Here is a 25,215-nt window from a genome sequence, read left to right on the forward strand (position 1 = left end):
AGTAGGTGTTTCGTAGCTGACTACAGAAAGTCTGTGGGTTTTCAAATCGGCCCTGTTTGAGGTCCATAGCAATAAGGAGCCCATGATCTGAGTTTGGATCAGAGAATTCAAGAATCAAAGTCTGTAGCAGTTGCTGGTAGTACGCTTTGACAGTCTCTGGTTGACGATCCAGAAAGCAATGCACATCACGGCTGGCCGTGATTTTTAACAGGTACAATGTGTTCACATCTGTCACGTTGGCGACAGTTTGCAAATGGAAGTCAATGGCTTGTAAAGAAGCATGAACATCATGTCCTCCTGCAGGATCTGGAATGAATGTAGAGATGCTTCTGGCTAGCTTGTGAAGTTCTCTGTGAGCAGCGCAGGGTTTGGTGACATGCGTTCTCTGGAAGGGTTCTCTTCCCTCCGTTATTGACAGATGTTCTTGTAAGCTGGCTGGTGATTTCCTTAGAAGGGAGACTACACCCCCTTTTCCAGCTCTGGGTTCTTGGCTGAAAGGGTTGGAGTGGCGGCCCGGGAGAAATTTTTGTGGTGTGCGTTTCTCCGATCCAGCCACTCTGTAATCTGTGAGATTGTCTCAGTTCTGTGTGAACAGTGTCAAGTTCATCTTGGAGCTCGTCTCTCTGCAGAGTAAGCTTGTTGAATTTAGCTCGGGCCGCTTGCAAGTGTGTTTTGCAGGCCCAGGTTTTATAGTGTCTTTCTTTCAGTTCAGTCTCTGCTCTTTTTAGGAGAGCGTCACCTTGCTGGAGTTTTTTTTTGTGAGGTCTTTTCTGGCTTCTCTCTCCAGCTGTTCTCTTTGATCCGTGTCGAGGCGAAGATCTTGCAGGGCATTGTGAAGTCTTTCAACTCCTTTCTGTAGCTCTGGATCTGTGTCGTCCTCTTTCTCGCGCTGGTTCTGGGTCTCGAGGAGAAGCTGATCAAGATGACTCTGGGTTGGGGCCTGGTCCTTCCAGGCCTCCTCCGCGATGTTGCTCCGTTCACTGAGCCGTGCCTGGGTGACGAGAATGTGAACTAGGCTTCCGAAGATCCTGGCGAGTTCTCTGTAGTAGTCGCTTTGGTTTGGATCGCGTGCCATCAGTTCATCTAGCTCGGTGTCTAGTTGCTCTGGGTGCTGCAGGTTACTGGCGTCCTTGGGCAGGAAGGGGGTCGTCACTGCTTTCAACCATGTCGAGAGGTTGCCCCCGTGGACTGCTGGACTGGATGCCTGGAACATCCTGATTCTCTGTCGGCGAGAGAAGCACAGCACACACACACAAAAAGACCAATGCAAGTTCGTTCTACGTTTAACGAGCTATATTCATACGGGCTGTGCCGTTTATGAGAATTTTGGGGCTGACTGATGCAAACAGTCAGACAGTTAAGTAGCCAATTAACTTGGGTCAACGAAGGACCTGAAATGGAGATTTGACAGGCAGTAGCCTAGCGGGTCGTGTGATGACACCGGCTGCTGGTGGTCGCTCTACTATTTAACTTCGTTGGTGGCTCCCAGGTTACTGTCTCTATGTGAAATGAAAGAAACAAATCACAACAGAACAGGTGGTAGAAAAAGATCAAAGTGAAACACAACACTTGAAATGAGAAGAAACACAATGTGTTAGTGAGAATAAGGAGGCCTAAGCCTGCTGCTAGGTTTTAAGATAGGGCCAACAGGTGAGTGGGCTATCTGGGTAGGAAACCTAGAAATATGGTGTGGCTTAAAGAAGCAAAAGGGTCAGAACACTTAAAATATATCCGGGGGAATATCTAATATTCTGTGGCTTATAATAAGTGGATAGGTTTTATCACTTTTGGTTCACCTGGGTGAATTGAAGTCATTCAGGTGGGAACCAGTGGCTTGGTCAACCTCCCCGGTGCTCCCCAAACACTGAACCGCAGTGTCCCCGGTCCTCCGTTACTCTGGCGTGTCGCAGGACAGCACGGCTTGTGACTTTTAGCACAACCTTTGGAGTGCCAAAATTGCTGATGTCTCTTGAGACAAGAGGGACCGAGTTTCACTCGCAGCCAGTATCGGTAACACCGGTCGGGCAGCCTTGCTCACTGGAAACCTGAGATGACGGTCCAATCACCGAGGGAGTTCTACAATCAAATACACAAAGGATGAACAAAGGAAACTTAAAGTTAATTAAGGTTTGGTTTGTTTAACATCAATTGAGTAACTATATGTAGAGAGGAAAGGTAACAGCTTTACCTAATCATGATAAAACAAAACAAATGAATTATGATAATAATGGTAATTATCAAAATAACCTAAGTCAAAAGAGAGAAGCAAAATAATAAACATAAAAAAAAAAAAAAGGAATGAAACAAGAGAGAAGGAGTAGCTGGTTTTCACCACAAGGGGGGGGGGGGGGAGTACTGCTTCTCTGTCTTTAACCTGCTGAGCAGAAAACTTAATTCAAATTAAAAATTCAAAACTGGTTTAAATCAAAATTTAAAATAAGCATGTATGAATTAAAAAGGAAAATCTGAATAATATCCTATAATAACCATTGATAGCTTGTAAGTTATCATTAATGATCATGAAATTAATCAAACAGTGTGAGATTAATCAAAGAGGGTAAAATTGGACATGCAATTCAAACAGAATGGAAAAGACAGAGGTATGTTAGTCGATTTAACAGGAGACTGCCACTAGATGGCTTACCTTCTAAGTGGGTCAATCAGTGGTTGACCTGACACCTCTAGATTTCCACTATTAACAATTACATTTTAATTCAAATCATGTTTGAACCAAACTCAAAGTAAATGTAAACAGTCAAAGGCAGGGAACATTCTTTTGTTTCCCTGTAATAATATTCGCACGAGCAAGAGTGTAAATGCAAATAATTATCGAGAATTTAGACATCCAATTCAAATATACATCACAGGGGATTATAAATTAGCAATCAGAGCGCATTATCTGAAATGGCCACAGGTTGGCAGCTTTGCACTCACGCAAGCTGGAATCAGAAAGCAGGGTGTACCCTGAAATTTCTAACCCACGCCTTCCCTCTGGTGTTTAGATAGAGGAATTACAGTTTCAATATGACTTAGAAATTATCTGATCGTTTGTCAGGCTGATTTTCTGCATCAAAAATCACAAGTAACAAACCAAAGGTTTTAATCTCTGAGGTGCTATATTAACATAGGTTGAAGAAGGATCCGTTCACTTCCAAAACACAACTGTAATAAAAACAGGAATTTTCCATCTGCTGACTCCAATAAACATTTATCAAAATAGCACTTATGATCTAAATGTTTTAGGTTTAAAAATCGGGTAGCTAAGCCAATTTTAGACCAGGAGTTTTTATCGTTTTAATCTTGAATATCACTGTGGTTCACCACGAATTCAATAACGATATTTAATAACAAGGCCTTTTTACTGAATCAGAGGAACATCGCTCATGTTCAGATTTACATGTTGCAACTAATAAAATATTTCTTCATCTTTTAATTATTCATATTAAAATGTTCTCACTGTAAAAAGATTTTGGTCTTTCTTAACAGGATACTTTTAACATTATACTGCAGATTACTTTCATTAAAATTAACAGTGACTATACTGTTAAGTTTCTATAAATACCTAGGTGCTTACTGACCAGCTTTTTGCCTCAGTCAGTTAGGAGTGAGTTCGCGTCTTGCGACTCATCTCACAAATAACGTTACATAATTTCATAGCGCACGTGCAGAAATTATTAAAAACCATATACACAGATTGTCCACCAGCTGCGCTGGATCTTGGCGTGAGCGTGGAGTCACGTGTTCCTTTGTTGCAAAGAGGTGTTCGTTCACCTTCGCGCGGTATTTGAAAGGTTCAACAAACAATGTTCCAGAATTCGTCTTCATTGTGTGGAGAGGCGAATAGTTGAATAAACTTAGTAAAGAAAAGAAAAGAAAACAACGAAAATGAAAGTTTCCAAATGAGCCATGAAAATGGCTTTCCTCTCCTCAGTCCGTGTGCTGAGGGGGGAGGAGAACTGAGCGCGGCCCGAGGCCGCGCGGAGCGACGTGTCCGAGAACGGAGAACGGGAAGAAGAGCAGAAGAGAGAGGCGGACCTTGTTCGGTCGACTCTTATAGCTTGAGATGTTCACGCCTCTTTTCGCGTGAACCACCCAATGAACATCCGCGATCTGAAGCGGCGGGAAAGTTCCTTTGTCTCTGGGAACAACCCACCCTAATGATTTAGGACTTGTCCGATTTCATCAGGGATATTCTAGCACGTTCGTAATTCCAGAATAATACATTTTTCATTACTTTACTTTAGATAAGTGGGTCTGTCAAAGCATGACGATTAGAACAAGACTAGACATAATATATATATGACCAAAGATCTAATTTTTAGATCGAATTACACATTTAAAGATTTGTTTAACACATGATAACACTGCAGATGTTGGGAAACATCTAAATGTACCAAAAGGGAATACGTAATACATTTATAAAACATGAAAACAGAAAGTTAATGAATACATTCCATAGAATGCATTGTTCAAAAGAAGCCAGTGACTTGGCTTCTCTCCTGTCCTGTGTGGTCGTAAAATTTTACGAGCTACCAAGGAGTGTGGGGGTTGCAGAACATTTCTTTTTGAGAAAGTTAAAGTGAGGAGAGACATTTCCTAAAGTATGAGCTTGCAACTTATACTCTTCACATAACAAGGATTAACCATTTTATGCAATCCAAAAACATAATTAAAATACATATTAATAATAAAATGAAAGTAAGGAACTTATACAAAAAGGTTTCCTTTGTCTCCAGTGTGTTGGAGGAATTTGGGGGGGGTTTCAGGTATCCTTTGAGGCTCGCATGGGTATCGTAAAGTAATTTAAGTCCAGCCAGGCTGGCATTTAGTACCAACAGTCTGAATTTATAAAACAGAATTTAACCCATGAATCGCTGACCTGCATATCTGTTACAGAGGGGTGAAAATTCTTGAGTTTGGCGCCTTGGAGCACTGTGCCTTTTTGACATATTCACCCAAATAACTGAAGTGCAATTCTCACAGTGAAGTTGGTCAGATGGAAAAAATAAAGGATCCAAATACAGTATTGTTCAAAATAATAGCAGTACAATGTGACTAACCAGAATAATCAAGGTTTTTCGTATATTTTTTTATTGCTACGTGGCAAACAAGTTACCAGTAGGTTCAGTAGATTCTCAGAAAACAAATGAGACCCAGCATTCATGATATGCACGCTCTTAAGGCTGTGCAATTGGGCAATTAGTTGAATTAGTTGAAAGGGGTGTGTTCAAAAAAATAGCAGTGTGGCATTCAATCACTGAGGTCATCAATTTTGTGAAGAAACAGGTGTGAATCAGGTGGCCCCTATTTAAGGATGAAGCCAACACTTGTTTAACATGCATTTGAAAGCTGAGGAAAATGGGTCGTTCAAGACATTGTTCAGAAGAACAGCGTACTTTGATTAAAAAGTTGATTAGAGAGGGGAAAACCTATAAAGAGGTGCAAAAAATGATAGGCTGTTCAGCTAAAATGATCTCCAATGCCTTAAAATGGAGAGCAAAACCAGAGAGATGTGGAAGAAAACGGAAGACAACCATCAAAATGGATAGAAGAATAACCAGAATGGCAAAGGCTCAGCCAATGATCACCTCCAGGATGATCAAAGACAGTCTGGAGTTACCTGTAAGTACTGTGACAGTTAGAAGACGTCTGTGTGAAGCTAATCTATTTTCAAGAATCCCCCGCAAAGTCCCTCTGTTAAAAAAAAAGGCATGTGCAGAAGAGGTTACAATTTGCCAAAGAACACATCAACTGGCCTAAAGAGAAATGGAGGAACATTTTGTGGACTGATGAGAGTAAAATTGTTCTTTTTGGGTCCAAGGGCCACAGGCAGTTTGTGAGACGACCCCCAAACTCTGAATTCAAGCCACAGTACACAGTGAAGACAGTGAAGCATGGAGGTGCAAGCATCATGATATGGGCATGTTTCTCCTACTATGGTGTTGGGCCTATTTATCGCATACCAGGGATCATGGATCAGTTTGCATATGTTAAAATACTTGAAGAGGTCATGTTGCCCTATGCTGAAGAGGACATGCCCTTGAAATGGTTGTTTCAACAAGACAATGACCCAAAACACACTAGTAAACGGGCAAAGACTTGGTTCCAAACCAACAAAATTAATGTTATGGAGTGGCCAGCCCAATCTCCAGACCTTAATCCAATTGAGAACTTGTGGGGTGATATCAAAAATGCTGTTTCTGAAGCAAAACCAAGAAATGTGAATGAATTGTGGAATGTTGTTAAAGAATCATGGAGTGGAATAACAGCTGAGAGGTGCCACAAGTTGATTGACTCCATGCCACACAGATGTCAAGCAGTTTTAAAAAACTGTGGTCATACAACTAAATATTAGTTTAGTGATTCACAGGATTGCTAAATCCCAGAAAAAAAAAAATGTTTGTACAAAATAGTTTTGAGTTTGTACAGTCAAAGGTAGACACTGCTATTTTTTTGAACACACCCCTTTCAACTAATTGCCCAATTGCACAGCCTTAAGAGCGTGCATATCATGAATGCTGGGTCTTGTTTGTTTTCTGACAATCTACTGAACCTACTGGTAACTTGTTTGCCATGTAGCAATAAAAAATATACTAAAAACCTTGATTATTCTGGTTAGTCACATTGTACTGCTATTATTTTGAACAATACTGTATATATATTTTTGATTGTCTCATAATTAGTTACAATTGTATTTCTAGTCTGCTCACTACAAAAGAGTCTTTGTCAGAAGTCCGATTTGAATCCAAGGCTACATTTGGAGGCTGGAAAGGACAGTTTTATCACTAGAGCTGGTTAGAAGCGAAGGAAAGTGTCCAAACTGTAGAATTAAATCTCTAAACGTTGATTGCAAGTCAGTTGACTTCAAAAGAACCATTGTCAGAAGAGGGATTTGAACCCACGCCTCCATTTGGAGACCAGAAACCTCAGCAACTGAGAAGGGGGATGTGTCTTGAGTCTGGCGCCTTAGACCACTCGGCCATTCTGACATATTCCGCAAAGAGTTGAGGTGAAATTCTATCAGTGAAGTTCTTCAGATGTCATAATAAAGGATGTAAAATATATTATTTGTTTTCTCATAATTAATTCCATTTCTATTTCTAGTATAGTCATTCCAAAAGAGCATTTGTCAGAAGTGTGAGTAGATCCCGCACCTCCATTGGGGAATCAGAAAACTCAGCAACTGAGAGGGGTGAAAATTCTTGAGTTTGGCGCCTTGGAGCACTGTGCCTTTTTGACATATTCACCCAAATAACTGAAGTGCAATTCTCACAGTGAAGTTGGTCAGATGGAAAAAATAAAGGATCCAAATATATATATTTTTGATTGTCTCATAATTAGTTACAATTGTATTTCTAGTCTGCTCACTACAAAAGAGTCTTTGTCAGAAGTCAGATTTGAACCCAAGGCTACATTTGGAGGCTGGAAAGGACAGTTTCATCACTAGAGTTGGTTAGAGGCTAAGTAAAGTGTCCAAACTGTAGAATTTACTCTCTAAACGTTGATTCCAAGTCAGCTGACTTCAAAAGATCCATTGTCAGAAGTGGGATTTGAACCCACGCCTCCATTTGGAGACCAGAAACCTCAGCAACTGAGAAGGAGGATGTGTCTTGAGTCTGGCGCCTTAGACCACTCGGCCATTCTGACATATTCTACAAGTAATTGAGATGCAATTCTATCAGTGAAGTTGTTCAGATGGCATAATAAAGGATGTAAAATATATTATTTGTTGTCTCATAATTAATTCCATTTCTATTTCTAGTCTAGTCATTCCAAAAGAGCATTTGTCAGAAGTGTGAGTAGATCCCGCACCTCCATTGGGGAATCAGAAAACTCAGCAACTGAGAGGGGTGAAAATTCTTGAGTTTGGCGCCTTGGAGCACTGTGCCTTTTTTGACATATTCACCCAAATAACTGAAGTGCAATTCTCACAGTGAAGTTGGTCAGATGGAAAAAATAAAGGATCCAAATATATATATTTTTGATTGTCTCATAATTAGTTACAATTGTATTTCTAGTCTGCTCACTACAAAAGAGTCTTTGTCAGAAGTCAGATTTGAACCCAAGGCTACATTTGGAGGCTGGAAAGGACAGTTTCATCACTAGAGTTGGTTAGAAGCTAAGTAAAGTGTCCAAACTGTAGAATTTACTCTCTAAACGTTGATTCCAAGTCAGCTGACTTCAAAAGAACCACTGTCAGAAGTGGGATTTGAACCCACGTCTCCATTTGGAGACCAGAAACCTCAGCAACTGAGAAGGGGGATGTGTCTTGAGTCTGGCACCTTAGACCACTCGGCCATTCTGACACATTCAGCAAGTAGTTGAGGTGCAATTCTATCAGTTAAGTTGTTCAGATGGCATAATAAAGGATGTAAAATATATTATTTGTTGTCTCATAATTAATTCCATTTCTATTTCTAGTCTAGTCATTCCAAAAGAGCATTTGTCAGAAGTGTGAGTAGATCCTGCACCTCCATTGGGGAATCAGAAAACTCAGCAACTGAGAGGGGTGAAAATTCTTGAGTTTGGCGCCTTGGAGCACTGTGCCTTTTTGACATATTCACCCAAATAACTGAAGTGCAATTCTCACAGTGAAGTTGGTCAGATGGAAAAAATAAAGGATCCAAATATATATATTTTTGATTGTCTCATAATTAGTTACAATTGTATTTCTAGTCTGCTCACTACAAAAGAGTCTTTGTCAGAAGTCCGATTTGAATCCAAGGCTACATTTGGAGGCTGGAAAGGACAGTTTTATCACTAGAGTTGGTTAGAAGCGAAGGAAAGTGTCCAAACTGTAGAATTAAATCTCTAAACGTTGATTGCAAGTCAGTTGACTTCAAAAGAACCATTGTCAGAAGTGGAATTTGAACCCACGCCTCCATTTGGAGACCAGAAACCTCAGCAACTGAGAAGGGGGATGTGTCTTGAGTCTGGCGCCTTAGACCACTCGGCCATTCTGACATATTCCGCAAATAGTTGAGGTGAAATTCTATCAGTGAAGTTCTTCAGATGTCATAATAAAGGATGTAAAATATATTATTTGTTGTCTCATAATTAATTCCATTTCTATTTCTAGTCTAGTCATTCCAAAAGAGCATTTGTCAGAAGTGTGAGTAGATCCCGCACCTCCATTGGGGAATCAGAAAACTCAGCAACTGAGAGGGGTGAAAATTCTTGAGTTTGGCGCCTTGGAGCACTGTGCCTTTTTGACATATTCACCCAAATAACTGAAGTGCAATTCTCACAGTGAAGTTGGTCAGATGGAAAAAAATAAAGGATCCAAATATATATATTTTTGATTGTCTCATAATTAGTTACAATTATATTTCTAGTCTGCTCACTACAAAAGAGTCTTTGTCAGAAGTCCGATTTGAACCCAAGGCTACATTTGGAGGCTGGAAAGGACAGTTTTATCACTAGAGCTGGTTAGAAGCGAAGCAAAGTGTCCAAACTGTAGAATTTACTCTCTAAACGTTGATTCCAAGTCAGTTGACTTCAAAAGATCCATTGTCAGAAGTGGGATTTGAACCCACGCCTCCATTTGGAGACCAGAAACCTCAGCAACTGAGAAGGGGGATGTGTCTTGAGTCTGGCGCCTTAGACCACTCGGCCATTCTGACATATTCTGCAAGTAGTTGAGGTGGACACTTTACTTACTTAGTTGAGGTGCAATTCTATCAGTGAAGTTGTTCAGATGGCATAATAAAGGATGTAAAATATATTATTTGTTGTCTCATATTTAATTCCATTTCTATTTCTAGTCTAGTCATTCCGAAAGAGCATTTGTCAGAAGATGTGAGTAGATCCCGCACCTCCATTGGGGTATCAGAAAACTCAGCAACTGAGAGGGGTGAAAATTCTTGAGTTTGGCGCCTTGGAGCACTGTGCCTTTTTGACATATTCACCCAAATAACTGAAGTGCAATTCCCAAAGTGAAGTTGGTCAGATGGAAAAAATAAAGGATCCAAATATATATATTTTTGATTGTCTCATAATTAGTTACAATTGTATTTCTAGTCTGCTCACTAAAAAAGAGTCTTTGTCAGAAGTCAGATTTGAACCCAAGGCTACATTTGGAGGCTGGAAAGGACAGTTTCAGCACTAGAGTTGGTTAGAGGCTAAGTAAAGTGTCCAAACTGTAGAATTTACTCTCTAAACGTTGATTCCAAGTCAGCTGACTTCAAAAGATCCATTGTCAGAAGTGGGATTTGAACCCACGCCTCCATTTGGAGACCAGAAACCTCAGCAACTGAGAAGGGGGATGTGTCTTGAGTCTGGCGCCTTAGACCACTCGGCCATTCTGACATATTCTGCAAGTAGTTGAGGTGCAATTCTATCAGTGAAGTTGTTCAGATGGCATAATAAAGGATGTAAAATATATTATTTGTTGTCTCATAAATAATTCCATTTCTATTTCTAGTCTAGTCATTCCAAAAGAGCATTTGTCAGAAGTGTGAGTAGATCCCGCACCTCCATTGGGGTATCAGAAAACTCAGCAACTGAGAGGGGTGAAAATTCTTGAGTTTGGCGCCTTGGAGCACTGTGCCTTTTTGACATATTCACCCAAATAACTGAAGTGCAATTCCCACAGTGAAGTTGGTCAGATGGAAAAAATAAAGGATCCAAATATATATATTTTTGATTGTCTCATAATTAGTTACAATTGTATTTCTAGTCTGCTCACTAAAAAAGAGTCTTTGTCAGAAGTCAGATTTGAACCCAAGGCTACATTTGGAGGCTGGAAAGGACAGTTTCATCACTAGAGTTGGTTAGAGGCTAAGTAAAGTGTCCAAACTGTAGAATTTACTCTCTAAACGTTGATTCCAAGTCAGCTGACTTCAAAAGATCCATTGTCAGAAGTGGGATTTGAACCCACGCCTCCATTTGGAGACCAGAAACCTCAGCAACTGAGAAGGGGGATGTGTCTTGAGTCTGGCGCCTTAGACCACTCGGCCATTCTGACATATTCTACAAGTAATTGAGATGCAATTCTATCAGTGAAGTTGTTCAGATGGCATAATAAAGGATGTAAAATATATTATTTGTTGTCTCATAATTAATTCCATTTCTATTTCTAGTCTAGTCATTCCTAAAGAGCATTTGTCAGAAGTGTGAGTAGATCCCGCACCTCCATTGAGGAATCAGAAAACTCAGCAACTGAGAGGGGTGAAAATTCTTGAGTTTGGCGCCTTGGAGCACTGTGCCTTTTTGACATATTCACCCAAATAACTGAAGTGCAATTCTCACAGTGAAGTTGGTCAGATGGAAAAAATAAAGGATCCAAATATATATATTTTTGATTGTCTCCTAATTAGTTACAATTGTATTTCTAGTCTGCTCACTACAAAAGAGTCTTTGTCAGAAGTCCGATTTGAATCCAAGGCTACATTTGGAGGCTGGAAAGGACAGTTTTATCACTAGAGCTGGTTAGAAGCGAAGGAAAGTGTCCAAACTGTAGAATTAAATCTCTAAACGTTGATTGCAAGTCAGTTGACTTCAAAAGAACCATTGTCAGAAGTGGGATTTGAACCCACGCCTCCATTTGGAGACCAGAAACCTCAGCAACTGAGAAGGGGAATGTGTCTTGAGTCTGGCGCCTTAGACCACTCGGCCATTCTGACATATTCTGCAAATAGTTGAGGTGAAATTCTATCAGTGAAGTTATTCAGATGTCATAATAAAGGATGTAAAATATATTATTTGTTGTCTCATAATTAATTCCATTTCTATTTCTAGTCTAGTCATTCCAAAAGAGCATTTGTCAGAAGTGTGAGTAGATCCCGCACCTCCATTGGGGAATCAGAAAACTCAGCAACTGAGAGGGGTGAAAATTCTTGAGTTTGGCGCCTTGGAGCACTGTGCCTTTTTGACATATTCACCCAAATAACTGAAGTGCAATTCTCACAGTGAAGTTGGTCAGATGGAAAAAATAAAGGATCCAAATATATATATTTTTGATTGTCTCATAATTAGTTACAATTGTATTTCTAGTCTGCTCACTAAAAAAGAGTCTTTGTCAGAAGTCAGATTTGAACCCAAGGCTACATTTGGAGGCTGGAAAGGACAGTTTCATCACTAGAGTTGGTTAGAGGCTAAGTAAAGTGTCCAAACTGTAGAATTTACTCTCTAAACGTTGATTCCAAGTCAGCTGACTTCAAAAGATCCATTGTCAGAAGTGGGATTTGAACCCACGCCTCCATTTGGAGACCAGAAACCTCAGCAACTGAGAAGGGGGATGTGTCTTGAGTCTGGTGCCTTAGACCACTCGGCCATTCTGACATATTCTACAAGTAATTGAGATGCAATTCTATCAGTGAAGTTGTTCAGATGGCATAATAAAGGATGTAAAATATATTATTTGTTGTCTCATAATTAATTCCATTTCTATTTCTAGTCTAGTCATTCCAAAAGAGCATTTGTCAGAAGTGTGAGTAGATCCCGCACCTCCATTGGGGAATCAGAAAACTCAGCAACTGAGAGGGGTGAAAATTCTTGAGTTTGGCGCCTTGGAGCACTGTGCCTTTTTGACATATTCACCCAAATAACTGAAGTGCAATTCTCACAGTGAAGTTGGTCAGATGGAAAAAATAAAGGATCCAAATATATATATTTTTGATTGTCTCATAATTAGTTACAATTATATTTCTAGTCTGCTCACTACAAAAGAGTCTTTGTCAGAAGTCCGATTTGAACCCAAGGCTACATTTGGAGGCTGGAAAGGACAGTTTCATCACTAGAGCTGGTTAGAAGCGAAGTAAAGTGTCCAAACTGTAGAATTTACTCTCTAAACGTTGATTCCAAGTCAGTTGACTTCAAAAGATCCATTGTCAGAAGTGGGATTTGAACCCACGCCTCCATTTGGAGACCAGAAACCTCAGCAACTGAGAAGGGGGATGTGTCTTGAGTCTGGCGCCTTAGACCACTCGGCCATTCTGACATATTCTGCAAGTAGTTGAGGTGCAATTCTATCAGTGAAGTTGTTCAGATGGCATAATAAAGGATGTAAAATATATTATTTGTTGTCTCATAATTAATTCCATTTCTATTTCTAGTCTAGTCATTCCAAAAGAGCATTTGTCAGAAGTGTGAGTAGATCCCGCACCTCCATTGGGGAATCAGAAAACTCAGCAACTGAGAGGGGTGAAAATTCTTGAGTTTGGCGCCTTGGAGCACTGTGCCTTTTTGACATATTCACCCAAATAACTGAAGTGCAATTCTCACAGTGAAGTTGGTCAGATGGAAAAAATAAAGGATCCAAATATATATATTTTTGATTGTCTCATAATTAGTTACAATTGTATTTCTAGTCTGCTCACTACAAAAGAGTCTTTGTCAGAAGTCCGATTTGAACCCAAGGCTACATTTGGAGGCTGGAAAGGACAGTTTTATCACTAGAGCTGGTTAGAAGCGAAGAAAGTGTCCAAACTGTAGAATTTACTCTCTAAACGTTGATTGCAAGTCAGTTGACTTCAAAAGATCCATTGTCAGAAGTGGGATTTGAACCCACGCCTCCATTTGGAGACCAGAAACCTCAGCAACTGAGAAGGGGGATGTGTCTTGAGTCTGGCGCCTTAGACCACTCGGCCATTCTGACATATTCCGCAAATAGTTGAGGTGAAATTCTATCAGTGAAGTTGTTCAGATGTCATAATAAAGGATGTAAAATATATTATTTGTTGTCTCATAATTAATTCCATTTCTATTTCTAGTCTAGTCATTCCAAAAGAGCATTTGTCAGAAGTGTGAGTAGATCCCGCACCTCCATTGGGGAATCAGAAAACTCAGCAACTGAGAGGGGTGAAAATTCTTGAGTTTGGCGCCTTGGAGCACTGTGCCTTTTTGACATATTCACCCAAATAACTGAAGTGCAATTCTCACAGTGAAGTTGGTCAGATGGAAAAAATAAAGGATCCAAATATATATATTTTTGATTGTCTCATAATTAGTTACAATTATATTTCTAGTCTGCTCACTACAAAAGAGTCTTTGTCAGAAGTCCGATTTGAACCCAAGGCTACATTTGGAGGCTGGAAAGGACAGTTTTATCACTAGAGCTGGTTAGAAGCGAAGCAAAGTGTCCAAACTGTAGAATTTAACTCTCTAAACGTTGATTCCAAGTCAGTTGACTTCAAAAGATCCATTGTCAGAAGTGGGATTTGAACCCACGCCTCCATTTGGAGACCAGAAACCTCAGCAACTGAGAAGGGGGATGTGTCTTGAGTGTGGCGCCTTAGACCACTCGGCCATTCTGACATATTCTGCAAGTAGTTGAGGTGCAATTCTATCAGTGAAGTTGTTCAGATGCATAATAAAGGATGTAAAATATATTATTTGTTGTCTCATAATTAATTCCATTTCTATTTCTAGTCTAGTCATTCCAAAAGAGCATTTGTCAGAAGTGTGAGTAGATCCCGCACCTCCATTGGGGAATCAGAAAACTCAGCAACTGAGAGGGGTGAAAATTCTTGAGTTTGGCGCCTTGGAGCACTGTGCCTTTTTGACATATTCACCCAAATAACTGAAGTGCAATTCTCACAGTGAAGTTGGTCAGATGGAAAAAATAAAGGATCCAAATATATATATTTTTGATTGTCTCATAATTAGTTACAATTGTATTTCTAGTCTGCTCACTACAAAAGAGTCTTTGTCAGAAGTCCGATTTGAATCCAAGGCTACATTTGGAGGCTGGAAAGGACAGTTTTATCACTAGAGCTGGTTAGAAGCGAAGGAAAGTGTCCAAACTGTAGAATTAAATCTCTAAACGTTGATTGCAAGTCAGTTGACTTCAAAAGAACCATTGTCAGAAGTGGGATTTGAACCCACGCCTCCATTTGGAGACCAGAAACCTCAGCAACTGAGAAGGGGGATGTGTTTTGAGTCTGGCGCCTTAGACCACTTGGCCATTCTGACATATTCCGCAAATAGTTGAGGTGAAATTCTATCAGTGAAGTTCTTCAGATGTCATAATAAAGGATGTAAAATATATTATTTGTTGTCTCATAATTAATTCCATTTCTATTTCTAGTCTAGTCATTCCAAAAGAGCATTTGTCAGAAGTGTGAGTAGATCCCGCACCTCCATTGGGGAATCAGAAAACTCAGCAACTGAGAGGGGTGAAAATTCTTGAGTTTGGCGCCTTGGAGCACTGTGCCTTTTTGACATATTCACCCAAATAACTGAAGTGCAATTCTCACAGTGAAGTTGGTCAGATGGAAAAAATAAAGGATCCAAATATATATATTTTTGATTGTCTCATAATTAGTTACAATTATTTTCTAGTCTGCTCACTACAAAAGAGTCTTTGTCAGAAGTCCGATTTGAACCCAAGGCTACATTTGGAGGCTGGAAAGGACAGTTTTATCACTAGAGCTGGTTAGAAGCGAAGCAAAGTGTCCAAACTGTAGAATTTACTCTCTAAACGTTGATTCCAAGTCAGTTGACTTCAAAAGATCCATTGTCAGAAGTGGGATTTGAACCCACGCCTCCATTTGGAGACCAGAAACCTCAGCAACTGAGAAGGGGGATGTGTCTTGAGTCTGGCGCCTTAGACCACTCGGCCATTCTGACATATTCTGCAAGTAGTTGAGGTGCAATTCTATCAGTGAAGTTGTTCAGATGGCATAATAAAGGATGTAAAATATATTATTTGTTGTCTCATAATTAATTCCATTTCTATTTCTAGTCTAGTCATTCCAAAAGAGCATTTGTCAGAAGTGTGAGTAGATCCCGCACCTCCATTGGGGAATCAGAAAACTCAGCAACTGAGAGGGGTGAAAATTCTTGAGTTTGGCGCCTTGGAGCACTGTGCCTTTTTGACATATTCACCCAAATAACTGAAGTGCAATTCTCACAGTGAAGTTGGTCAGATGGAAAAAATAAAGGATCCAAATATATATATTTTTGATTGTCTCATAATTAGTTACAATTGTATTTCTAGTCTGCTCACTACAAAAGAGTCTTTGTCAGAAGTCCAATTTGAATCCAAGGCTACATAGGACAGTTTTATCACTAGAGCTGGTTAGAAGCGAAGGAAAGTGTCCAAACTGTAGAATTAAATCTCTAAACGTTGATTGCAAGTCAGTTGACTTGAAAAGAACCATTGTCAGAAGTGGGATTTGAACCCACGCCTCCATTTGGAGACCAGAAACCTCAGCAACTGAGAAGGGGGATGTGTCTTGAGTCTGGCGCCTTAGACCACTCGGCCATTCTGACATATTCCGCAAATAGTTGAGGTGAAATTCTATCAGTGAAGTTCTTCAGATGTCATAATAAAGGATGTAAAATATATTATTTGTTTTCTCATAATTAATTCCATTTCTATTTCTAGTCTAGTCATATTCCGCAAATAGTTGAGGTGAAATTCTATCAGTGAAGTTCTTCAGATGTCATAATAAAGGATGTAAAATATATTATTTGTTGTCTCATAATTAATTCCATTTCTATTTCTAGTCTAGTCATTCCAAAAGAGCATTTGTCAGAAGTGTGAGTAGATCCCGCACCTCCATTGGGGAATCAGAAAACTCAGCAACTGAGAGGGGTGAAAATTCTTGAGTTTGGCGCCTTGGAGCACTGTGCCTTTTTGACATATTCACCCAAATAACTGAAGTGCAATTCTCACAGTGAAGTTGGTCAGATGGAAAAAATAAAGAATCCAAATATATATATTTTTGATTGTCTCATAATTAGTTACAATTATATTTCTAGTCTGCTCACTACAAAAGAGTCTTTGTCAGAAGTCCGATTTGAACCCAAGGCTACATTTGGAGGCTGGAAAGGACAGTTTTATCACTAGAGCTGGTTAGAAGCGAAGCAAAGTGTCCAAACTGTAGAATTTACTCTCTAAACGTTGATTCCAAGTCAGTTGACTTCAAAAGATCCATTGTCAGAAGTGGGATTTGAACCCACGCCTCCATTTGGAGACCAGAAACCTCAGCAACTGAGAAGGGGGATGTGTCTTGAGTCTGTCGCCTTAGACCACTCGGCCATTCTGACATATTCTGCAAGTAGTTGAGGTGCAATTCTATCAGTGAAGTTGTTCAGATGGCATAATAAAGGATGTAAAATATATTATTTGTTGTCTCATAATTAATTCCATTTCTATTTCTAGTCTAGTCATTCCAAAAGAGCATTTGTCAGAAGATGTGAGTAGATCCCGCACCTCCATTGGGGTATCAGAAAACTCAGCAACTGAGAGGGGTGAAAATTCTTGAGTTTGGCGCCTTGGAGCACTGTGCCTTTTTGACATATTCACCCAAATAACTGAAGTGCAATTCCCACAGTGAAGTTGGTCAGATGGAAAAAATAAAGGATCCAAATATATATATTTTTGATTGTCTCATAATTAGTTACAATTGTATTTCTAGTCTGCTCACTAAAAAAGAGTCTTTGTCAGAAGTCAGATTTGAACCCAAGGCTACATTTGGAGGCTGGAAAGGACAGTTTCATCACTAGAGTTGGTTAGAGGCTAAGTAAAGTGTCCAAACTGTAGAATTTACTCTCTAAACGTTGATTCCAAGTCAGCTGACTTCAAAAGATCCATTGTCAGAAGTGGGATTTGAACCCACGCCTCCATTTGGAGACCAGAAACCTCAGCAACTGAGAAGGGGGATGTGTCTTGAGTCTGGCGCCTTAGACCACTCGGCCATTCTGACATATTCTGCAAGTAGTTGAGGTGCAATTCTATCAGTGAAGTTGTTCAGATGGCATAATAAAGGATGTAAAATATATTATTTGTTGTCTCATAATTAATTCCATTTCTATTTCTAGTCTAGTCATTCCAAAAGAGCATTTGTCAGAAGTGTGAGTAGATCCCGCACCTCCATTGGGGTATCAGAAAACTCAGCAACTGAGAGGGGTGAAAATTCTTGAGTTTGGCGCCTTGGAGCACTGTGCCTTTTTGACATATTCACCCAAATAACTGAAGTGCAATTCCCACAGTGAAGTTGGTCAGATGGAAAAAATAAAGGATCCAAATATATATATTTTTGATTGTCTCATAATTAGTTACAATTGTATTTCTAGTCTGCTCACTAAAAAAGAGTCTTTGTCAGAAGTCAGATTTGAACCCAAGGCTACATTTGGAGGCTGGAAAGGACAGTTTCATCACTAGAGTTGGTTAGAGGCTAAGTAAAGTGTCCAAACTGTAGAATTTACTCTCTAAACGTTGATTCCAAGTCAGCTGACTTCAAAAGATCCATTGTCAGAAGTGGGATTTGAACCCACGCCTCCATTTGGAGACCAGAAACCTCAGCAACTGAGAAGGGGGATGTGTCTTGAGTCTGGCGCCTTAGACCACTCGGCCATTCTGACATATTCTACAAGTAATTGAGATGCAATTCTATCAGTGAAGTTGTTCAGATGGCATAATAAAGGATGTAAAATATATTATTTGTTGTCTCATAATTAATTCCATTTCTATTTCTAGTCTAGTCATTCCAAAAGAGCATTTGTCAGAAGTGTGAGTAGATCCCGCACCTCCATTGAGGAATCAGAAAACTCAGCAACTGAGAGGGGTGAAAATTCTTGAGTTTGGCGCCTTGGAGCACTGTGCCTTTTTGACATATTCACCCAAATAACTGAAGTGCAATTCTCACAGTGAAGTTGGTCAGATGGAAAAAATAAAGGATCCAAATATATATATTTTTGATTGTCTCCTAATTAGTTACAATTGTATTTCTAGTCTGCTCACTACAAAAGAGTCTTTGTCAGAAGTCCGATTTGAATCCAAGGCTACATTTGGAGGCTGGAAAGGACAGTTTTATCACTAGAGCTGGTTAGAAGCGAAGGAAAGTGTCCAAACTGTAGAATTAAATCTCTAAACGTTGATTGCAAGTCAGTTGACTTCAAAAGAACCATTGTCAGAAGTGGGATTTGAACCCACGCCTCCATTTGGAGACCAGAAACCTCAGCAACTGAGAAGGGGAATGTGTCTTGAGTCTGGCGCCTTAGACCACTCGGCCATTCTGACATATTCTGCAAATAGTTGAGGTGAAATTCTATCAGTGAAGTTCTTCAGATGTCATAATAAAGGATGTAAAATATATTATTTGTTGTCTCATAATTAATTCCATTTCTATTTCTAGTCTAGTCATTCCAAAAGAGCATTTGTCAGAAGTGTGAGTAGATCCCGCACCTCCATTGGGGAATCAGAAAACTCAGCAACTGAGAGGGGTGAAAATTCTTGAGTTTGGCGCCTTGGAGCACTGTGCCTTTTTGACATATTCACCCAAATAACTGAAGTGCAATTCTCACAGTGAAGTTGGTCAGATGGAAAAAATAAAGGATCCAAATATATATATTTTTGATTGTCTCATAATTAGTTACAATTGTATTTCTAGTCTGCTCACTAAAAAAGAGTCTTTGTCAGAAGTCAGATTTGAACCCAAGGCTACATTTGGAGGCTGGAAAGGACAGTTTTATCACTAGAGTTGGTTAGAGGCTAAGTAAAGTGTCCAAACTGTAGAATTTACTCTCTAAACGTTGATTCCAAGTCAGCTGACTTCAAAAGATCCATTGTCAGAAGTGGGATTTGAACCCACGCCTCCATTTGGAGACCAGAAACCTCAGCAACTGAGAAGGGGGATGTGTCTTGAGTCTGGTGCCTTAGACCACTCGGCCATTCTGACATATTCTACAAGTAGTTGAGATGCAATTCTATCAGTGAAGTTGTTCAGATGGCATAATAAAGGATGTAAAATATATTATTTGTTGTCTCATAATTAATTCCATTTCTATTTCTAGTCTAGTCATTCCAAAAGAGCATTTGTCAGAAGTGTGAGTAGATCCCGCACCTCCATTGGGGAATCAGAAAACTCAGCAACTGAGAGGGGTGAAAATTCTTGAGTTTGGCGCCTTGGAGCACTGTGCCTTTTTGACATATTCACCCAAATAACTGAAGTGCAATTCTCACAGTGAAGTTGGTCAGATGGAAAAAATAAAGGATCCAAATATATATATTTTTGATTGTCTCATAATTAGTTACAATTATATTTCTAGTCTGCTCACTACAAAAGAGTCTTTGTCAGAAGTCCGATTTGAACCCAAGGCTACATTTGGAGGCTGGAAAGGACAGTTTAATCACTAGAGCTGGTTAGAAGCGAAGAAAGTGTCCAAACTGTAGAATTTACTCTCTAAACGTTGATTCCAAGTCAGTTGACTTCAAAAGATCCATTGTCAGAAGTGGGATTTGAACCCACGCCTCCATTTGGAGACCAGAAACCTCAGCAACTGAGAAGGGGGATGTGTCTTGAGTCTGGCGCCTTAGACCACTCGGCCATTCTGACATATTCTGCAAGTAGTTGAGGTGCAATTCTATCAGTGAAGTTGTTCAGATGGCATAATAAAGGATGTAAAATATATTATTTGTTGTCTCATAATTAATTCCATTTCTATTTCTAGTCTAGTCATTCCAAAAGAGCATTTGTCAGAAGTGTGAGTAGATCCCGCACCTCCATTGGGGAATCAGAAAACTCAGCAACTGAGAGGGGTGAAAATTCTTGAGTTTGGCGCCTTGGAGCACTGTGCCTTTTTGACATATTCACCCAAATAACTGAAGTGCAATTCTCACAGTGAAGTTGGTCAGATGGAAAAAATAAAGGATCCAAATATATATATTTTTGATTGTCTCATAATTAGTTACAATTGTATTTCTAGTCTGCTCACTACAAAAGAGTCTTTGTCAGAAGTCCGATTTGAACCAAGGCTACATTTGGAGGCTGGAAAGGACAGTTTTATCACTAGAGCTGGTTAGAAGCGAAGGAAAGTGTCCAAACTGTAGAATTTACTCTCTAAACGTTGATTGCAAGTCAGTTGACTTCAAAAGATCCATTGTCAGAAGTGGGATTTGAACCCACGCCTCCATTTGGAGACCAGAAACCTCAGCAACTGAGAAGGGGGATGTGTCTTGAGTCTGGCGCCTTAGACCACTCGGCCATTCTGACATATTCCGCAAATAGTTGAGGTGAAATTCTATCAGTGAAGTTCTTCAGATGTCATAATAAAGGATGTAAAATATATTATTTGTTGTCTCATAATTAATTCCATTTCTATTTCTAGTCTAGTCATTCCAAAAGAGCATTTGTCAGAAGTGTGAGTAGATCCCGCACCTCCATTGGGGAATCAGAAAACTCAGCAACTGAGAGGGGTGAAAATTCTTGAGTTTGGCGCCTTGGAGCACTGTGCCTTTTTGACATATTCACCCAAATAACTGAAGTGCAATTCTCACAGTGAAGTTGGTCAGATGGAAAAAATAAAGGATCCAAATATATATATTTTTGATTGTCTCATAATTAGTTACAATTATATTTCTAGTCTGCTCACTACAAAAGAGTCTTTGTCAGAAGTCCGATTTGAACCCAAGGCTACATTTGGAGGCTGGAAAGGACAGTTTTATCACTAGAGCTGGTTAGAAGCGAAGCAAAGTGTCCAAACTGTAGAATTTACTCTCTAAACGTTGATTCCAAGTCAGTTGACTTCAAAAGATCCATTGTCAGAAGTGGGATTTGAACCCACGCCTCCATTTGGAGACCAGAAACCTCAGCAACTGAGAAGGGGGATGTGTCTTGAGTCTGGCGCCTTAGACCACTCGGCCATTCTGACATATTCTGCAAGTAGTTGAGGTGCAATTCTATCAGTGAAGTTGTTCAGATGGCATAATAAAGGATGTAAAATATATTATTTGTTGTCTCATAATTAATTCCATTTCTATTTCTAGTCTAGTCATTCCAAAAGAGCATTTGTCAGAAGTGTGAGTAGATCCCGCACCTCCATTGGGGAATCAGAAAACTCAGCAACTGAGAGGGGTGAAAATTCTTGAGTTTGGCGCCTTGGAGCACTGTGCCTTTTTGACATATTCACCCAAATAACTGAAGTGCAATTCTCACAGTGAAGTTGGTCAGATGGAAAAAATAAAGGATCCAAATATATATATTTTTGATTGTCTCATAATTAGTTACAATTGTATTTCTAGTCTGCTCACTACAAAAGAGTCTTTGTCAGAAGTCCGATTTGAATCCAAGGCTACATTTGGAGGCTGGAAAGGACAGTTTTATCACTAGAGCTGGTTAGAAGCGAAGGAAAGTGTCCAAACTGTAGAATTAAATCTCTAAACGTTGATTGCAAGTCAGTTGACTTCAAAAGAACCATTGTCAGAAGTGGGATTTGAACCCACGCCTCCATTTGGAGACCAGAAACCTCAGCAACTGAGAAGGGGGATGTGTTTGAGTCTGGCGCCTTAGACCACTCGGCCATTCTGACATATTCCGCAAATAGTTGAGGTGAAATTCTATCAGTGAAGTTCTTCAGATGTCATAATAAAGGATGTAAAATATATTATTTGTTGTCTCATAATTAATTCCATTTCTATTTCTAGTCTAGTCATTCCAAAAGAGCATTTGTCAGAAGTGTGAGTAGATCCCGCACCTCCATTGGGGAATCAGAAAACTCAGCAACTGAGAGGGGTGAAAATTCTTGAGTTTGGCGCCTTGGAGCACTGTGCCTTTTTGACATATTCACCCAAATAACTGAAGTGCAATTCTCACAGTGAAGTTGGTCAGATGGAAAAAATAAAGGATCCAAATATATATATTTTTGATTGTCTCATAATTAGTTACAATTATATTTCTAGTCTGCTCACTACAAAAGAGTCTTTGTCAGAAGTCCGATTTGAACCCAAGGCTACATTTGGAGGCTGGAAAGGACAGTTTTATCACTAGAGCTGGTTAGAAGCGAAGCAAAGTGTCCAAACTGTAGAATTTACTCTCTAAACGTTGATTCCAAGTCAGTTGACTTCAAAAGATCCATTGTCAGAAGTGGGATTTGAACCCACGCCTCCATTTGGAGACCAGAAACCTCAGCAACTGAGAAGGGGGATGTGTCTTGAGTCTGGCGCCTTAGACCACTCGGCCATTCTGACATATTCTGCAAGTAGTTGAGGTGCAATTCTATCAGTGAAGTTGTTCAGATGGCATAATAAAGGATGTAAAATATATTATTTGTTGTCTCATAATTAATTCCATTTCTATTTCTAGTCTAGTCATTCCAAAAGAGCATTTGTCAGAAGTGTGAGTAGATCCCGCACCTCCATTGGGGAATCAGAAAACTCAGCAACTGAGAGGGGTGAAAATTCTTGAGTTTGGCGCCTTGGAGCACTGTGCCTTTTTGACATATTCACCCAAATAACTGAAGTGCAATTCCTCACAGTGAAGTTGGTCAGATGGAAAAAATAAAGGATCCAAATATATATATTTTGATTGTCTCATAATTAGTTACAATTGTATTTCTAGTCTGCTCACTACAAAAGAGTCTTTGTCAGAAGTCCGATTTGAATCCAAGGCTACATAGGGACAGTTTTATCACTAGAGCTGGTTAGAAGCGAAGGAAAGTGTCCAAACTGTAGAATTAAATCTCTAAACGTTGATTGCAAGTCAGTTGACTTGAAAAGAACCATTGTCAGAAGTGGGATTTGAACCCACGCCTCCATTTGGAGACCAGAAACCTCAGCAACTGAGAAGGGGGATGTGTCTTGAGTCTGGCGCCTTAGACCACTCGGCCATTCTGACATATTCCGCAAATAGTTGAGGTGAAATTCTATCAGTGAAGTTCTTCAGATGTCATAATAAAGGATGTAAAATATATTATTTGTTTTCTCATAATTAATTCCATTTCTATTTCTAGTCTAGTCATATTCCGCAAATAGTGAGGTGAAATTCTATCAGTGAAGTTCTTCAGATGTCATAATAAAGGATGTAAAATATATTATTTGTTGTCTCATAATTAATTCCATTTCTATTTCTAGTCTAGTCATTCCAAAAGAGCATTTGTCAGAAGTGTGAGTAGATCCCGCACCTCCATTGGGGAATCAGAAAACTCAGCAACTGAGAGGGGTGAAAATTCTTGAGTTTGGCGCCTTGGAGCACTGTGCCTTTTTGACATATTCACCCAAATAACTGAAGTGCAATTCTCACAGTGAAGTTGGTCAGATGGAAAAAATAAAGAATCCAAATATATATATTTTTGATTGTCTCATAATTAGGTTACAATTATATTTCTAGTCTGCTCACTACAAAAGAGTCTTTGTCAGAAGTCCGATTTTGAACCCAAGGCTACATTTGGAGGCTGGAAAGGACAGTTTTTATCACTTAGAGCTGGTTAGAAGCGAAGCAAAGTGTCCAAACTGTAGAATTTACTCTCTAAACGTTGATTCCAAGTCAGTTGACTTCAAAAGATCCATTGTCAGAAGTGGGATTTGAACCCACGCCTCCATTTGGAGACCAGAAACCTCAGCAACTGAGAAGGGGGATGTGTCTTGAGTCTGTCGCCTTAGACCACTCGGCCATTCTGACATATTCTGCAAGTAGTTGAGGTGCAATTCTATCAGTGAAGTTGTTCAGATGGCATAATAAAGGATGTAAAATATATTATTTGTTGTCTCATAATTAATTCCATTTCTATTTCTAGTCTAGTCATTCCAAAAGAGCATTTGTCAGAAGATGTGAGTAGATCCCGCACCTCCATTGGGGTATCAGAAAACTCAGCAACTGAGAGGGGTGAAAATTCTTGAGTTTGGCGCCTTGGAGCACTGTGCCTTTTTGACATATTCACCCAAATAACTGAAGTGCAATTCCCACAGTGAAGTTGGTCAGATGGAAAAAATAAAGGATCCAAATATATATATTTTTGATTGTCTCATAATTAGTTACAATTGTATTTCTAGTCTGCTCACTAAAAAAGAGTCTTTGTCAGAAGTCAGATTTGAACCCAAGGCTACATTTGGAGGCTGGAAAGGACAGTTTCATCACTAGAAGAGTTAAGCAAAAGGTGTCTACAAACTTAGACATTTACTACCCAAAACGTTGATTCCAAGTTTGTCAGAACCATTGTCAGAAGTGGGATTTGAACCCACGCCTCCATTTGGAGACCAGAAACCTCAGCAACTGAGAAGGGGATGATGTCTTGAGTCTGGCGCCTTAGACCACTCGGCCATTCTGACATATTCTGCAAGTAGTTGAGGTGCAATTCTATCAGTGAAGTTGTTCAGATGGCATAATAAAGGATGTAAAATATATATTTTGTTGTCTCATAATTAATTCCATTTCTATTTCTAGTCTAGTCATCCAAAAGAGCATTTGTCAGAAGTGTGAGTAGATCCCGCACCTCCATTGGGGAATCAGAAAACTCAGCAACTGAGAGGGTGAAAATTCTTGAGTTTGGCGC

At 39.6% G+C, this 25,215-nt stretch overlaps 28 non-coding genes across 28 annotated transcripts; all 28 read right to left on the bottom strand.

Moving 5' to 3' along the window:
• Nucleotides 1-6,877: 6,877 nt before the first annotated feature.
• trnal-caa (transfer RNA leucine (anticodon CAA)) lies at nt 6,878-6,989 on the bottom strand. The gene is made up of 2 exons: nt 6,952-6,989; nt 6,878-6,923 (listed from the first exon to the last, which is right to left on the bottom strand). It is a non-coding gene; the product is annotated as a tRNA-Leu (tRNA).
• A 546-nt stretch (nt 6,990-7,535) lies between these two features.
• On the bottom strand, nt 7,536-7,647 carry trnal-caa (transfer RNA leucine (anticodon CAA)). The gene is made up of 2 exons: nt 7,610-7,647; nt 7,536-7,581 (listed from the first exon to the last, which is right to left on the bottom strand). It is a non-coding gene; the product is annotated as a tRNA-Leu (tRNA).
• A 547-nt stretch (nt 7,648-8,194) lies between these two features.
• trnal-caa (transfer RNA leucine (anticodon CAA)) lies at nt 8,195-8,306 on the bottom strand. The gene is made up of 2 exons: nt 8,269-8,306; nt 8,195-8,240 (listed from the first exon to the last, which is right to left on the bottom strand). It is a non-coding gene; the product is annotated as a tRNA-Leu (tRNA).
• Nucleotides 8,307-8,852: 546 nt separating this feature from the next.
• trnal-caa (transfer RNA leucine (anticodon CAA)) lies at nt 8,853-8,964 on the bottom strand. Its single transcript has 2 exons — nt 8,927-8,964; nt 8,853-8,898 (listed from the first exon to the last, which is right to left on the bottom strand). It is a non-coding gene; the product is annotated as a tRNA-Leu (tRNA).
• A 547-nt stretch (nt 8,965-9,511) lies between these two features.
• On the bottom strand, nt 9,512-9,623 carry trnal-caa (transfer RNA leucine (anticodon CAA)). The gene is made up of 2 exons: nt 9,586-9,623; nt 9,512-9,557 (listed from the first exon to the last, which is right to left on the bottom strand). It is a non-coding gene; the product is annotated as a tRNA-Leu (tRNA).
• Nucleotides 9,624-10,196: 573 nt separating this feature from the next.
• Nucleotides 10,197-10,308, bottom strand: trnal-caa (transfer RNA leucine (anticodon CAA)). The gene is made up of 2 exons: nt 10,271-10,308; nt 10,197-10,242 (listed from the first exon to the last, which is right to left on the bottom strand). It is a non-coding gene; the product is annotated as a tRNA-Leu (tRNA).
• Nucleotides 10,309-10,854: 546 nt separating this feature from the next.
• On the bottom strand, nt 10,855-10,966 carry trnal-caa (transfer RNA leucine (anticodon CAA)). The gene is made up of 2 exons: nt 10,929-10,966; nt 10,855-10,900 (listed from the first exon to the last, which is right to left on the bottom strand). It is a non-coding gene; the product is annotated as a tRNA-Leu (tRNA).
• Nucleotides 10,967-11,512: 546 nt separating this feature from the next.
• On the bottom strand, nt 11,513-11,624 carry trnal-caa (transfer RNA leucine (anticodon CAA)). Its single transcript has 2 exons — nt 11,587-11,624; nt 11,513-11,558 (listed from the first exon to the last, which is right to left on the bottom strand). It is a non-coding gene; the product is annotated as a tRNA-Leu (tRNA).
• A 546-nt stretch (nt 11,625-12,170) lies between these two features.
• Nucleotides 12,171-12,282, bottom strand: trnal-caa (transfer RNA leucine (anticodon CAA)). Its single transcript has 2 exons — nt 12,245-12,282; nt 12,171-12,216 (listed from the first exon to the last, which is right to left on the bottom strand). It is a non-coding gene; the product is annotated as a tRNA-Leu (tRNA).
• Nucleotides 12,283-12,828: 546 nt separating this feature from the next.
• Nucleotides 12,829-12,940, bottom strand: trnal-caa (transfer RNA leucine (anticodon CAA)). The gene is made up of 2 exons: nt 12,903-12,940; nt 12,829-12,874 (listed from the first exon to the last, which is right to left on the bottom strand). It is a non-coding gene; the product is annotated as a tRNA-Leu (tRNA).
• Nucleotides 12,941-13,485: 545 nt separating this feature from the next.
• On the bottom strand, nt 13,486-13,597 carry trnal-caa (transfer RNA leucine (anticodon CAA)). The gene is made up of 2 exons: nt 13,560-13,597; nt 13,486-13,531 (listed from the first exon to the last, which is right to left on the bottom strand). It is a non-coding gene; the product is annotated as a tRNA-Leu (tRNA).
• A 547-nt stretch (nt 13,598-14,144) lies between these two features.
• trnal-caa (transfer RNA leucine (anticodon CAA)) lies at nt 14,145-14,256 on the bottom strand. The gene is made up of 2 exons: nt 14,219-14,256; nt 14,145-14,190 (listed from the first exon to the last, which is right to left on the bottom strand). It is a non-coding gene; the product is annotated as a tRNA-Leu (tRNA).
• Nucleotides 14,257-14,801: 545 nt separating this feature from the next.
• trnal-caa (transfer RNA leucine (anticodon CAA)) lies at nt 14,802-14,913 on the bottom strand. The gene is made up of 2 exons: nt 14,876-14,913; nt 14,802-14,847 (listed from the first exon to the last, which is right to left on the bottom strand). It is a non-coding gene; the product is annotated as a tRNA-Leu (tRNA).
• A 545-nt stretch (nt 14,914-15,458) lies between these two features.
• On the bottom strand, nt 15,459-15,570 carry trnal-caa (transfer RNA leucine (anticodon CAA)). The gene is made up of 2 exons: nt 15,533-15,570; nt 15,459-15,504 (listed from the first exon to the last, which is right to left on the bottom strand). It is a non-coding gene; the product is annotated as a tRNA-Leu (tRNA).
• Nucleotides 15,571-16,103: 533 nt separating this feature from the next.
• Nucleotides 16,104-16,215, bottom strand: trnal-caa (transfer RNA leucine (anticodon CAA)). The gene is made up of 2 exons: nt 16,178-16,215; nt 16,104-16,149 (listed from the first exon to the last, which is right to left on the bottom strand). It is a non-coding gene; the product is annotated as a tRNA-Leu (tRNA).
• A 668-nt stretch (nt 16,216-16,883) lies between these two features.
• Nucleotides 16,884-16,995, bottom strand: trnal-caa (transfer RNA leucine (anticodon CAA)). The gene is made up of 2 exons: nt 16,958-16,995; nt 16,884-16,929 (listed from the first exon to the last, which is right to left on the bottom strand). It is a non-coding gene; the product is annotated as a tRNA-Leu (tRNA).
• A 547-nt stretch (nt 16,996-17,542) lies between these two features.
• Nucleotides 17,543-17,654, bottom strand: trnal-caa (transfer RNA leucine (anticodon CAA)). Its single transcript has 2 exons — nt 17,617-17,654; nt 17,543-17,588 (listed from the first exon to the last, which is right to left on the bottom strand). It is a non-coding gene; the product is annotated as a tRNA-Leu (tRNA).
• A 546-nt stretch (nt 17,655-18,200) lies between these two features.
• On the bottom strand, nt 18,201-18,312 carry trnal-caa (transfer RNA leucine (anticodon CAA)). The gene is made up of 2 exons: nt 18,275-18,312; nt 18,201-18,246 (listed from the first exon to the last, which is right to left on the bottom strand). It is a non-coding gene; the product is annotated as a tRNA-Leu (tRNA).
• A 546-nt stretch (nt 18,313-18,858) lies between these two features.
• Nucleotides 18,859-18,970, bottom strand: trnal-caa (transfer RNA leucine (anticodon CAA)). Its single transcript has 2 exons — nt 18,933-18,970; nt 18,859-18,904 (listed from the first exon to the last, which is right to left on the bottom strand). It is a non-coding gene; the product is annotated as a tRNA-Leu (tRNA).
• A 546-nt stretch (nt 18,971-19,516) lies between these two features.
• On the bottom strand, nt 19,517-19,628 carry trnal-caa (transfer RNA leucine (anticodon CAA)). The gene is made up of 2 exons: nt 19,591-19,628; nt 19,517-19,562 (listed from the first exon to the last, which is right to left on the bottom strand). It is a non-coding gene; the product is annotated as a tRNA-Leu (tRNA).
• Nucleotides 19,629-20,173: 545 nt separating this feature from the next.
• Nucleotides 20,174-20,285, bottom strand: trnal-caa (transfer RNA leucine (anticodon CAA)). The gene is made up of 2 exons: nt 20,248-20,285; nt 20,174-20,219 (listed from the first exon to the last, which is right to left on the bottom strand). It is a non-coding gene; the product is annotated as a tRNA-Leu (tRNA).
• Nucleotides 20,286-20,830: 545 nt separating this feature from the next.
• trnal-caa (transfer RNA leucine (anticodon CAA)) lies at nt 20,831-20,942 on the bottom strand. Its single transcript has 2 exons — nt 20,905-20,942; nt 20,831-20,876 (listed from the first exon to the last, which is right to left on the bottom strand). It is a non-coding gene; the product is annotated as a tRNA-Leu (tRNA).
• Nucleotides 20,943-21,488: 546 nt separating this feature from the next.
• trnal-caa (transfer RNA leucine (anticodon CAA)) lies at nt 21,489-21,600 on the bottom strand. The gene is made up of 2 exons: nt 21,563-21,600; nt 21,489-21,534 (listed from the first exon to the last, which is right to left on the bottom strand). It is a non-coding gene; the product is annotated as a tRNA-Leu (tRNA).
• Nucleotides 21,601-22,146: 546 nt separating this feature from the next.
• Nucleotides 22,147-22,257, bottom strand: trnal-caa (transfer RNA leucine (anticodon CAA)). The gene is made up of 2 exons: nt 22,220-22,257; nt 22,147-22,192 (listed from the first exon to the last, which is right to left on the bottom strand). It is a non-coding gene; the product is annotated as a tRNA-Leu (tRNA).
• A 546-nt stretch (nt 22,258-22,803) lies between these two features.
• Nucleotides 22,804-22,915, bottom strand: trnal-caa (transfer RNA leucine (anticodon CAA)). Its single transcript has 2 exons — nt 22,878-22,915; nt 22,804-22,849 (listed from the first exon to the last, which is right to left on the bottom strand). It is a non-coding gene; the product is annotated as a tRNA-Leu (tRNA).
• A 534-nt stretch (nt 22,916-23,449) lies between these two features.
• Nucleotides 23,450-23,561, bottom strand: trnal-caa (transfer RNA leucine (anticodon CAA)). The gene is made up of 2 exons: nt 23,524-23,561; nt 23,450-23,495 (listed from the first exon to the last, which is right to left on the bottom strand). It is a non-coding gene; the product is annotated as a tRNA-Leu (tRNA).
• Nucleotides 23,562-24,232: 671 nt separating this feature from the next.
• trnal-caa (transfer RNA leucine (anticodon CAA)) lies at nt 24,233-24,344 on the bottom strand. The gene is made up of 2 exons: nt 24,307-24,344; nt 24,233-24,278 (listed from the first exon to the last, which is right to left on the bottom strand). It is a non-coding gene; the product is annotated as a tRNA-Leu (tRNA).
• Nucleotides 24,345-24,879: 535 nt separating this feature from the next.
• Nucleotides 24,880-24,991, bottom strand: trnal-caa (transfer RNA leucine (anticodon CAA)). Its single transcript has 2 exons — nt 24,954-24,991; nt 24,880-24,925 (listed from the first exon to the last, which is right to left on the bottom strand). It is a non-coding gene; the product is annotated as a tRNA-Leu (tRNA).
• Nucleotides 24,992-25,215: the final 224 nt, after the last annotated feature.

Source organism: Carassius auratus, unplaced genomic scaffold, assembly GCF_003368295.1.
Source record: "Carassius auratus strain Wakin unplaced genomic scaffold, ASM336829v1 scaf_tig00217550, whole genome shotgun sequence".
Classification (NCBI taxonomy): Eukaryota; Metazoa; Chordata; class Actinopteri; order Cypriniformes; family Cyprinidae; genus Carassius; species Carassius auratus.